The sequence below is a fragment of the Plodia interpunctella genome, chromosome 20 (assembly GCF_027563975.2).
Source record: "Plodia interpunctella isolate USDA-ARS_2022_Savannah chromosome 20, ilPloInte3.2, whole genome shotgun sequence".
Classification (NCBI taxonomy): Eukaryota; Metazoa; Arthropoda; class Insecta; order Lepidoptera; family Pyralidae; genus Plodia; species Plodia interpunctella.
Window position 1 is genome coordinate 5,024,345 of NC_071313.1, and position 12,925 is coordinate 5,037,269.

The 12,925-nt window shown below is 46.2% G+C and overlaps 1 protein-coding gene across 2 annotated transcripts in view; it reads left to right on the forward strand.

Moving 5' to 3' along the window:
* The first annotated feature begins 684 nt into the window (after positions 1-684).
* gol (goliath) overlaps positions 685-12,925 on the forward strand; it is a 61,232-nt gene continuing 48,991 nt past the window's right edge. Inside the window, exon 1 of one of the 2 annotated variants that reach the window (XM_053760237.2) lies at positions 685-1,002. The gene's annotated coding sequence lies outside the window, so the exon portion shown is untranslated. The remainder of the gene's footprint in view (positions 1,003-12,925) is intronic. The other variant, XM_053760236.2, reaches the window with a different exon arrangement.

Consider the following 12,925-nt stretch of genomic DNA (forward strand, 5'->3'; position numbering starts at 1 on the left):
CAAAAAACGCCAATTTTCAATATTGTTGCAGATTTACGACCAAAAATACCTTCTACGCAATCGTAGTTCGAGTTTAGGAAAAAGGAAGGATTTAGTGGATTATCCTGAAAATAATAACACTATTAGGTCACGTTCCGCATTATTTGGTCAACTGTGGTCATAAAGAAATACCATTTCACTGAACCGTATTAATTTACGTAACCATTTATTAGAACCGGTTCTTGTAGAAATTAATTTATAAGGGTTTATTTTCATATTATGATATTTAAATTTCAAAAAATTATGACAAATTTCTACTTCCAGAACTTGGTATGGAGAGAGATGAGTGGAAAAATAAGGGAGAGGCCTCTGCCCAGCAGTGGGACACAACACCTACAGGCTAGTTTTAAAAAAAATTAATGTTAAAAGAAAGTTTGGAATAGTCCAAATGAGGCGATGTCGCGCCAAAGGTCCCGCGTGGGATTCGCGTCAGTTTGAATACCTAGTCGTAAACAATGTCTACTCTAGAGAAACCATGGATTTAGTAGGTACTTTAACAGTATAGACGTGTTAGAAACACAAAAAAGTCATCTGGCGAATTTAGAAGTGACTAGTGACATACGTCATTGTCACTGTTGATCAAACTTAATGGTGTCATTCATATGTTCGTTCATTTGTACAGTACTAAGCAGGCACAAACACAACACAAAAAAATCAAATAGTTCGTAGAACAGCGGCGAGCGAGACGTGTGTCGCGTTCTTGTCGTGACTACTGTGCGTTCGCAGTTCTTGTATTTTTCGTAGTATTTTTACGAAAACCAACGATTTATAGCGTGTTTTTTTGTGTGCCGGCAAGCCTTTCTTGCATGAACTTTTCAAAGAAGCTGTAAGTTATTGACTATACAAAATAAACAGGGGTGTTGTGTGTTTTCGTTCGGTGTGTTGAATAAAATAGATTGTCTTGTTTTCACCCGAAAAGAATTTCCTACCAGCTGTTTGGGCATATTATGCTTCATATTGTAAGTACGTGGCAATTTATACTTTGTTTATGTTACAATTATTTTGTTTTGCGTGTCCCTGTGAAAATTAAAAACAAAATGTAGGTAGGTACTTGACAAATACACAAAAGAAAATCGAGTTTTATTTTATATACTTGATCATTAACTATTTAAACATAATATTAGTACCTACCCAATTCAAGAAGAAAATGAGTGGTAAGGTACCTACTATAACTATTGGTTCTATAAAATAATACCAATTAAATTTATTTCCTTGAGAAAAATAGTTACAAAGGACACAAAAGTTGAGTTTTTGTTTGCTATCATAACATTACACATCTGATACATCACCATCGCATCTGATACGACCGTAGTATATATTTGCCAATCTATGTTTTAATTTGTGCTTATTGAAAAAGTTTTGTCTGTGTACTACACTTTTCATGGTCACATGGTAGGTTTACATATATTAATTATTTTAATGTATCATTAATCGCTTATACATATATTAATTATTTTAATGTATCATAACTACGTATTATAGTCTAAAATTTTATTTACTGTATAATCACATAGTTATGTACCTCTATAATCATAATTTAGTACTACTAGTTCTGTGATACAATGTAATAAGTTTTTTACAAACATTTAATGTTTGACACACAGTTCTACACATATTGTGGTCACAGAGATCTTGTTGCATTCAACATGACAAAAATTACGTCAGGGAGGTAAACCATTAAGGAGATTCCTCACATGAGCCGATCCTGGGTGCACCATCAGGTCATGCTTATCATAAATGCATTGTCAGGAAAACTGAAAAGACATGGAAAATTTCAACTCTTTAGGGAAGTAAGTAAAATTTAACTTGCAACATTTGATTACAGTCAGTTGAGACAGTTCAAATAAGTAATTAAATTTTTTTCTAGCTTTTGAGTCCCACTGGGCAAAAGCTCAATTTCTTCAAATACAAACTTCTAAAATATCTTTATCAATATCTTTGCATTGCATATCACAAAAGAAATATAATAAAATACATAGAATATCTGAGCTATCTATTTTATGGCTGCAAGATAAAGTACTTTTTAACTAATTTGTAAAATAATAAAACATACTACAACTAGAACTTTACAAACAACATACTACAACTTTTGTGTTCTCTCTCATCCATACTAAAATTATACATGGGAAATCTGTCTAACTATCTGCGCATAAAATGTTTTGTAGTGTAGTATATTGTAATTTAATTACACTACACTAGCTGTTGCTTGCAGCTCCACCTGTGGTCATGAACTATTCCAAAATTCATCAAAATTTGCCCAGCGGTGAAAGCATGACAGACAGTAAGACAGATTTCCCATGTATAATTTTAGTATGGATGAGAGAGATATTCAAAATATTGACAAACCTTATTTTAAGTGCTTAAGACAAAGGCATTTAGTAGGTGGTTATCACTTAGTACCAACAAAACGAAATTAATACGTAATCACTAATCAACCATTCGCCTATTAATTCTCGGTTATAACATCGGCAGGTAGTTTCCATTGACTTCCGCCACAAATTAACCACGCTGCAGAGTAAACATATTCTAGCTCCCGATGAAAAATGAATGTTCTGTTTGAGGCGTGTGGTTCCGCCCTAGAATACGATTCCTCCAAATCCTCACGTGAATGTCGTACGAGGCGACTAAGGGACATATAGCCTTAGCAGCTGATAGGCAACAATAGGGAAAGTAGGGAATTTATCTGAGAAATCTTTAATGTTTGCTTTTAATTTAAAGTTACCAATTTATTTATTCGACGAGTGTGTGATAATTTCTAATTCTCACAGAATATCATAGCATAAAACTAAAATACAGAATTATTGTTAAAAGAATTGACTTTTCATTCAAGTGTGGCATTAGCTTTATTTCCGGGACTAGGGGTGATCAATTAACTTCTAAAGGCGTAGCAAATACATAATAAGGAATCGGAATCAGAATGCCATTTAATTAAAATTTTACATGACGATATTGACTTCAAACTTATTGTAAACTATATTTGAATTAATGTATACCGGACTTGTTATCTATGGGACTATCCGAGTAACTATCAATGTAACCACAATTTATACAAACGATAAGTGAATTTATTTTACAGATAAATGATGGCATTCAATGGGAGCCGATCTTCTAAGTCTTTCTTTAACTTGTGCTTCCGCCTCTTCAAATTTTTTGCCTTTTTAACCAACAAATTCAATTAACTTTTTATATGTGTAAGGCCAGTTTACAACAAACTATGGCGGGTTTTTCTTGTCGTGTTTAAAGCTGACTAGAAACTGGAAAGTTATAGGTGTATAATATCTTTAACATTAAACTCTACTGGTCAAGCAATTTTTCAAACATAAAACATAAAGCGCCACAAGGAAAATGGCACATTAAGTGATGTTATATTGATATTTTGTACTAAATATATAGAGACAAATCATACGGATTGAGTTAGCCTCAAAGTAAATTTAAGACTTATGTTATTTGTACGGAAAAGTCGCAGAAAACAAGCATTCGTGATAAAGTTGATATAGTCTGTAGAAAATGTTTGATTGTTTACATTCCCAGATGTGTGAACATGAGTACATTGTGCTACATACCTACTTCAGAACGTTGGTGTTTCGCTACATAATAAAAAAGATAGTCCAGGCAACTGACATTATTTTCTCGTAAAATTTTTTTTAGGTACATATGTGTCGAAATTGTGCCTGCGTTTTTCCATTGCAGAGGCGCCCGTGTCTTCGGTTAGGAAACTAATGAAATGGCGAGTAGTAAAAACAATCTACCCCAGGAGGGTACCGGCTTAGCCGGAGAATCCCTTCCCACGCCTTCAGGTGTGGGCTGCCCCACCGTATCTGGGGGGGGCACTAACCGCCTGAGGAACGCAAGTTCCTCCAATTTGACGTCGCAGCCAGAGGCTGGCTCACTATCCGACGCATCGTCGTGGGTGAGCGTGGAGAGCGTCGTGGCGGCGTCCGACGTGGAGATGTCGGAGCCGAGGCGCCGGAAAAGGTGCCGTAATCCGGTGGAGCCGAGGGCTGATGGGTCGGATGGCGAGTCTGCGCCGAAGATCCGCCCACCAACAGCATCGGCAAAGAAAGGGGGCCGACCTAAATCGGCACTGACGGCCGAAGCCAGGCGTGAGCTGGCGGTAGCACGTCGTGATGAGGCTGAACGGGTGGTGACCCGAATGGCTGAAATCGCCCTTGCGAAAAGGGCGACAGTGCTCTGCAGCTCTACGGTGGAGGGCCAAGTCGGAGGTGCCCTTAAAGAATTGGCCGACGCCAATATTGGTGTCATCAGGAAGGTCGCGGCCAGTTCGAATAATCTGAAGGGCACCTTCGTGAAGGGCCTTAAGGAAGCAGCTGCGTCTCTCGAGGAGGTGGTGGCTGTTCTCATCAGGCGCACTGCCAGCGAGGAGGCTGAAAGGCTACAGGCGGAGAATAAACGCCTGGAAAATAAACTGGATGCGCTGCAGAAGGAGATGGTGGAGATGCGTGCTGAAATACAGCGGTCCACGCAGCCTACGGTGTCGCCAGCGCGCACTTCCTTGGCGGACGTCCCTGCTGGGGACATAGAGTCGCTGAAGCGGCTCATATTGGAGACGGCGGGCCCCTTCGTAAACGCCCGCCTGGACGGCATTGAAGATCGTCTCCTGCCGAAACCGCAATGGCGCCCCCCGCTGGCGACGGACAAGCGCCGCACAGGTTCAAACATTGTGGGGACTGTCACGTTGACATCGGAGTCGGAGGAGGAAGATCCCCCTGCGGTCGCTAGCAATGTGGCCCAGTGGAGGAAGACCCCGCTCACCCCCAAGCCCGTAAAAGGTAAGGGGAAGGGGAAGAAAAGTGGGGGGAAGACCTTGGAGTCTAATCCCCCTGGGGCTTCATCGAACTCCTTCACCCTGTTGGAGTTGGACCCACTGCCATCAACGGCGAAGGCCCCGCCCCCACCTCCTAGAGCAAAGCCAGTGCCGAAAACCGCGGAACCTCTGGCGACACCTCGGTCGGCGCCTCGGTCGGCATCTCAGTCTGCGCCCCAGTCGTTGCCTCAGTCGGCGCCTCAATCGTCGCCTCAGTCAGCGCCTCGACCAGCGCCACGTGCCCTTCCTCCAGCCCCGGCGTCTATGGATGAATCATGGACGACCGTGGTGAGAAGGGGCACCCGGAAACAGGCGACTTCCGGCACCCGTCCGGGAGATCAGTCTGCCCCCCAGATGGCGGCGAGGCCTGCTTTGCAGAAGCCTCAGGCTAAGTTGCGTCCTCCGCGCTCGGCTGCCATCCTTCTCAAGATGCAGCCGGATGCCGAAAAAGGGGGCGCCACGTATGGCCAAATTTTGGAGCAGGCGCGGCAGCGGGTTGACATCGGAGAGCTTGGCATCTCCGGTGTTAAGCTAAAGAGAGCGGCCACCGGTGCCCGTATCATCGAAATTGCGGGCACCGAAAGAGATGCCAAGGCTGACGCCCTGGCCACCAAATTAAGGGAGGTGATGGACCCTCAATTGGTCGATGTGTCCCGCCCCCAGAAGTGTGTGGACCTGCGCGTGATGGGGCTCTGCGACTCGGCCACCCAGGACCTGGTGCGCGGTGCGGTCTCCCGGGTTGCTCAGTGCCCCGATACTGCCGTAAAAGTTGGGGAGATCCGGGTGGACCGCACTGGCACCCGAACAGTGTGGGTACGGTGTCCCGTCGTGGCGGCTAAAAGGTTGACCGCGCCTGGCACGCGTCTCCTTGTTGGCTGGGTGTCGGCGCAGGTGAAACTGCTGCCGACGAAACTAATGCAGTGCTACCGCTGCCTGGAGGTTGGCCATGTCAGCCAGGTATGCACTGCAGCGGTGGATAGGAGCACGCTGTGCTACAGGTGTGGCAAACCAGGCCATAAGGCCTCCCAGTGCACGTCTGCAGTTGCGAACTGCGTGTTGTGCTCTGAGTCTGGCAAACCGGCGGGACACCGGGTCGCGAGTGCGGCGTGCCCGAGTGCGCGCAGGAAGAGAGGTGGAAGGCGGGGTGCGTCCGCGGCTACGGCCCAGACGCAGCCCGCCCGTGCGGCTCAGCGAGCCGAGCCGATGGAGACGGGGGCCTCCCAATAGTTATGGCTCTCAAAGTTCTCCAGGCGAATGTCAACCACTGTGCCAGGGCGCAAGACCTGCTGGCCCAGAGCGTGGCGCAGTGGTTGATAGACGTGACGGTAGTCGCTGAGCCGTACTTTGTCCCCCCTAGGGACAACTGGGTGGCGGACCGTGACGGCATGGTCGCCATTGTCTCGTCGGCGAGCTCTTCGCCTCCAATGAGTGTGGTGCGCGGTCATGGAGCGGTCTCGGCTCGTCTGGGCGACTTAGTTGTGGTAGGGGTTTATTTCTCTCCCAACCGTCCACTCAGCGAGTTCGAGGCGTTCCTGGCCGAAGTCGAGGCGCTTGTCCACAGGAGCCATCCTGTCCCTGTGCTTGTTGTTGGGGATCTCAATGCCAAGTCAACGGCCTGGGGATCTCCAGCAACAGATGTCCGGGGTGAGGTTATGGAGGAATGGCTCATCACCGTCGGACTGGCGGTGTTGAATAGGGGCACAGTTAACACGTGTGTGCGGCAACAGGGCGGGTCAATAGTGGACGTTTCGCTTGCTAGCCCTGCCCTGGCAACCCGTGTTCAGGGTTGGGAGGTGTTGGAGGACGTGGAGACGCTCTCCGATCATCGCTACGTGCGGTTTGATCTTTCCGCGTCCTCGGTCGCTCCGAGCGGCCCTAGCTGGGCCCCGAACGAGATCGGTCCACGGTGGCAATTAAAGCGCCTCGACAAGGAGTTGCTCCACGAGGCGGCTATCATACAAGCCTGGTGCCGTGCGCCAGTAAACGTGGTGGTTGAGGATGAGACCGAGTGGTTCCGCGGCGCTATGACAGCGGTGTGTAACGCGTCAATGCCCCGGAACAGTACTCGTCCTCCCAGAAGGTGGGTGTACTGGTGGTCTCCAGAGCTTTCGCGGCTACGCGAAGCCTGCATTGCTGCGAGACGCCAGTACGCCCGGTACCGGAGGAGACGGCGCCGGGATGAGAACGTAGAGGCCGCCTTGTGTGCAGCGTTAGTGGAGGCGAAGAGCGCGCTGACGAACGAGATTGCGGCCGCCAAGGAAGCGGCCAGGGAGGAGCTGCTGGCTTCGCTGGATCGCGATCCGTGGGGGCGTCCGTATAAGCTGGTCCGCAACAAGACTCGGCCATACGGTGTCCCTTTGACGCAGAGCTTGGAGCCGCAGCTCCTCGGCGAGGTAGTTGCCGCTTTGTTCCCGCAGGGAGCGGCATTCCAGCCCCCCAGCATGGCTCCACCATTGGATGTGGGGCTTGAGGACCGGGAGGAAATTCCTGAGATCACTCGGGACGAGTTTGGCGCGGCCGTGCTCAGGCTACGCGCCAAGAATACCGCCCCGGGTCCAGATGGTATTCCAGGTCGAGCGTTGGTCCTCGTTCTAGACGTCCTCGGGGAGCGACTGAGGGGGTTGTTTAACGCCTGTTTCGGGCAGGGAAGGTTTCCCAAGGCGTGGAAAGCGGGACGTTTGGTCCTGCTACGGAAGGAGGGACGACCGGCGGATACCCCGTCTGGCTTTCGTCCAATCGTAGTGCTCGACGAGGCAGGCAAATTGCTGGAAAAAGTCACTGCTGACCGCCTCGTCGAGCACCTGGAGAGAGTAGGTCCTGACCTCGCGGATTGCCAGTACGGGTTCCGCCGGAAGAAGTCAACCGTCCACGCCGTTCTGAGGGTGAAGTCCATGGCGCAGGATGCGGTCTCCCAGGGTGAGGTGGTCGTGGTGGTGTCTCTTGATATCGCCAATGCCTTCAACTCCCTCCCCTGGCCGTGCATTATGGAGGCACTTCGCTACCACGGGGTGCCGGCCTACCTGCGCCGGATCGTCCAGGACTACCTCTCAGATAGGAGGATAGTATTCCCTGCTCGAGATGGTTGGAAGGAGAGCACAATGACGCGCGGTGTTCCACAGGGTTCTGTCTTAGGACCGCTCCTGTGGAACATCGGATACGACTGGGTGCTGCGGGCCGTAAATCCACCAGGTGTGGAGTTGGTGTGTTATGCCGACGACACCCTGGTCGCGGCCCGTGGAGCCACATATCGAGAGGCGTCATTGGTCGCTACTGCGGGAGTAGCGCAAGTGGTGCGCCGAATCCGCCGGCTGGGTCTGGAGGTAGCCCTTCAAAAATCCGAGGCGTTGTGCTTTCACGGCCCTCGAAGGGGGCCCCCGCCAGACTCCAGCTTGACGGTTGGCGGGGTTCAGATCGCCATCAAGCCGACGATGCGGTACCTAGGCATCGTCCTTGATGGCAGATGGAATTTCGGCGCCCACTTTGCGGCGTTGGTGCCGCGCGTGATGGCGGCGGCTGGTGCGCTGACACGGCTCTTGCCAAATATCGGAGGTCCGGAGGCGTCCTGCAGACGCTTGTACATAGGGGTCGTGCGATCCATGGCCCTCTATGGTGCCCCCATCTGGGCAGAGGCCCTGAGTAACCAAAATATCGCTCTTCTGCGACGTCCGCAGAGGGTGATGGCAATCAGGGCCTCCAGAGGTTATCGCACGATCTCCTGTGAGGCAGCGTGCTTGCTGGCCGGTAGTATTCCTTGGGACTTAGAAGCCAGGACCCTCGCGTCTCTGTTCAAATGGCGTGAGGAGGCACTAACCCGGGGCCACCGGCCAGCACCTAGGGAGATTGCGGGGCGCCGCAACGAGCTGTGTCAGCGCAGCATTCAGAAGTGGAGCCACAGGTTGGAGCGGCCCTCTGCTGGGCGTAGAACCGTCGAGGCTATTCGTCCAGTTTTGGCCCAGTGGTTGGCGAAGCAGCACGGTTCGCTTTCGTACCGCTTGACGCAGATGCTTTCAGGGCATGGTTGCTTCGGGGGGTATCTGTGTCGAATAGCGGGGCGTGAGCCGTCTGCCGTTTGCCACCATTGCGACGGATGTGCTGACGAGGACGCCCAGCACACTTTGGAGGACTGCCCAGCCTGGGACGAAGACCGCGCGCAGCTGCGCGCGGTTGTGGGGGACGACCTCTCCCTGCCGGCTGTCGTAAGACAGATGGCCCACAGCGAGACGTCGTGGACAGCGGTGCAGGCCTTTGCGGAGAGCGTAATGCTCCGCAAAGAGGCGGCGGAAAGGGAGAGGGAGGATACAACCGACCTCCCCATTCGCCGCCGGCGCACAGGGCGCAGGAGGCGGGCATACGCCCTGCACCTGCTGCCCCCACAATAGGGCCGGTCGGGTGGCGGAAACGGGATTTCCCGTCGCCCGGCTTAACGGCCCCCGGGTAGAAAGGCGCGCCCATGCCAAGCGCGCCTTTACCCAAGCGGGTAGAAGGCTGACGAGCCGTCCCGCTGGCCGCTCCGAGGAGAGCGGCCGAGCCGAGGCCGCCGTGGTAGCGGCCGCCGCGCCGGGGCTGTGGAGCGAGAGTAGCACATGGTCCCGGCACAAATGCGGTTGGCGTTGGCATCGTGTGGTTTTAGTGGGTTCAAGTCCCACACACCTGTCCGGCTTCCCGTGGCCGGATGGACGGGACGAGGGTCTTTCCACACGTTAAAAAAAAAAAAAAAAAATGGTAACCGACTGTCATAACTTTTATTGAACTCAAAAACACAGGTACCTAACCTACATTAAAATTAATATTTATTGGGATCGTGTTAGAGTTAGAATTTAACTATAAATAAATTTATTCGAAAGTACGTGAGGACGCGAACGAAAATTTTACGCAAAATCTACAAATATATTTTGATGAAAGTCCAAAGCTAAGATTAAATTTGAATTGATATAATTATTTCCTTAGAATGATCATGAAATCGAAACATTGCTTAGGCTATAATGAGCGTGTACTATTAATAAGTTGACGTCCAATATCCAAGCTGATAGGCAGGCACAGTCATTAACCACATAAAAGATTGTGTTTATTGCGCCAATAATAAACAGTTTTATCGGCGAATTGATTACAATAATTAACGATACTTCGTACGTCAACAGTGCCAAGTGAAGTTTTCAATTCAATCGTAATATATAAATACAAACTAACACTGAATCATAGCAAAGAACACTAAGTAAATCATGAAGTAGATCAAAATTGTTTCATCCTACAAAATTCGTACTACAAACATCCTACAAAGTACGCCCAATATTTTTACAATTTCTTCCCAAAAAGTCAATCTTATAAGTTATAAGTACCTAATATGGTGGAATGTCATACGATAGTTTTAATTTTGCAAATGGTCTATTTTTCATAGTCGCCGATAGTCATGTTCATCATAGTCGTATCCTCATGGCTGAGGGTAATGAACTTATCATGTCCGCTACTAGACCAAGTTGTTTCCAAGCCCACTCATTTTGCAAATTGTAAGAGGATCACTTCTGTGATTGTGAATTTTATGCCATTTAGTAATTTCTAATCTTATCAGGGGATTATTAACCTGCGAGACTGTCAGCCCGTTCGAGGTAGGCATGGCATAGTACAATTTGCGAGATTATTTCATACATTTATTTCTATACAAAAACGAAACTAATTTTCTTCTTCTCTGTTTAAAGATTTTGATCATATAAATACATTATTTTAACTTGATTTTATTACTTTAACATATAGTTTACCTGGAATGCAGTAAAGTGTTAAATTACATAATGTTTTTACGATGTTATTTCCGATTTGCGCCAACCGGTTTCTTTGTAATCAGGCGTATATCCCAAACGTCAGAACGTTCATTTTGTTGCAAACTAACGTGTTTACAGTCACGTCGACCAGACTGCCTGCAGATGATGTAAATACTAGTAATCCTTAGCGTGTCCTTAATTCTCGCGTGTTCCCAGTTAGCTGCGGTTTATTAATGCTGTTGTTGCCTATCATTTTACGGCACGGCCTATGATTTATATACTTATTTTATTAGTATGTTTGCATTAGTTTGCCTTGCTAAAGAGAGAGGGAGAGATGTATATACGAGAAAAAATAAGACTACTGAATTTGTATACACACGTGCGCTTCGTTCTTTTGTTTGAAATACAATGGATTTTGTTTAATGTCACCTCCACCATGAGAATTTCTTGTGGACGGAACAATGGCGAAATTGGTTGTTTTCAATCCCCAGGAAATATTATAAAAGTGTTGGATTCATGCGGAAATCGGTTTACAGCATTTTTTTAATTCCACCTTTATATTTCGTGTTTGCATTTTAGATTTTTTTAATTAACACGTACAATGTTTCTTACCTATTTATGTTGGAATCCTTTATTAAATGTATTTCACTTAATTATTCCTAACATATTTGTAAAGGGCGCTTTTATTAAGACTATTATATAAATAACACTTACCATAATTCGTTTTTTCAATAAATTGAAGTTGCCAGAGAATATTTAGCTCAAAATGTTCTTGGATTCGCCACGTGATTCGTGACGAAGACGGGATGAGTAGCTAGTCCATAATAAGATTGTGCTGTCGTAGGCTCGCTGACATGTGTGCGTGCATTCGTGAGGATTCCCTGTTTTGATTTAATTACAGCCCATTAGAGATGCGCTGGTCAGATGACATTGTTCGGGCCACGGGACCGATGGCCAGTCTCATGACTGGCACAGTGTCGTAATTGGAAGTGGCGCGCAAAATGGGAACCCTATACGCAGCATGATATATTGATTTAGGCTGAAAATGACGATGAGATAGTATATCGGTATCGGGTACTCAACACGTTATGTCTAGACGGAAGTCAATCTCTTGTGTCCGCGCAAAAAAATATGCTAGATGTTCTAAAACTAGCTATGCTACATGACTTTGATGAGTGAGTTTGAATTTAATTATAAACTAACTACATATGTACATGCGTGCCAATGCTCTGATAACTAAGAATACCGAAGATCATGCGAAGTGGAATAAGAAAAAGCAGGAAATTGAATCCTGGACTGCGACGCTTTTCTAATACAAAGCCAAATAAAAAAGCAATTAGTCAGGTAGTTCCAGAGAATGGGTCAACTGAAGTCCCCAGCTAATTCTAGAATCATTGTATGATTTATCTGTGGGCAGTACCTATTGCATTGTATTATTAATTAAATACACATCTCTATTTCCTTCACAGTACACATAATTAGATTGGAAGAACAATGGGACTAATAATAAAAATATTTATAGGCACTTATTTAGCTCTTGTACATGTCGTGTACTTTATGTAAAAAGAACTCCTACTGTATGTGTATAGCTATATACAATAAAATACCTGAACATATTAAAAAACTCACATTTAATTTATTCAAGAAAACCTTATTTAATTGGCTGAATGAGCGTGGTTTTTACACAATACAAGAGTTTCTCAATTTCAAATAAATACAATTTTACTAATCTTATTTACTTAATCTTATTTTGACATTGAAGAGTTGATTAATAATTAAAACAGTTTAAGACTTTATACTTTGTTTAATAGCTAACTTTGACAATTGTACTGGTTTGAAAATTTGCATGCTATAATTCAATGGCTGTATGGGAGGAAAAATTGTCTACCACCTTCTGTATACTTACCCTGTACAAAAGCAAATAAATAAATATTCTATTCTATTCTATTCTATGCTATGGTTATATTTATTTGTAAATATTATTACACCAAAGAAAAATATATTTAATTTTTTTAAAACTATTGTGCTCCAATTATCGACGTATACAACAAATTGACTCAGATTTCTTAAAGAGAATTTATTTCAAAAGACCTGAATTTTAGAACAAGTCTGTGGGTCAAGTGATATCATTTTCCTGTGGTTTCATATTTTCTGTGAAGTGTTTTTAGGTAAAATGAAATCATTTCTGCGCTTGATCATTGTTCCTATAACTGTTCCAGGCCTATTAAAAAATATTTATTCGCAAAATGTATTTAAGTACATTTCGCGAGTTTGTTCTTTCCCGACTTTCAATTAGCCGCCGTAGATT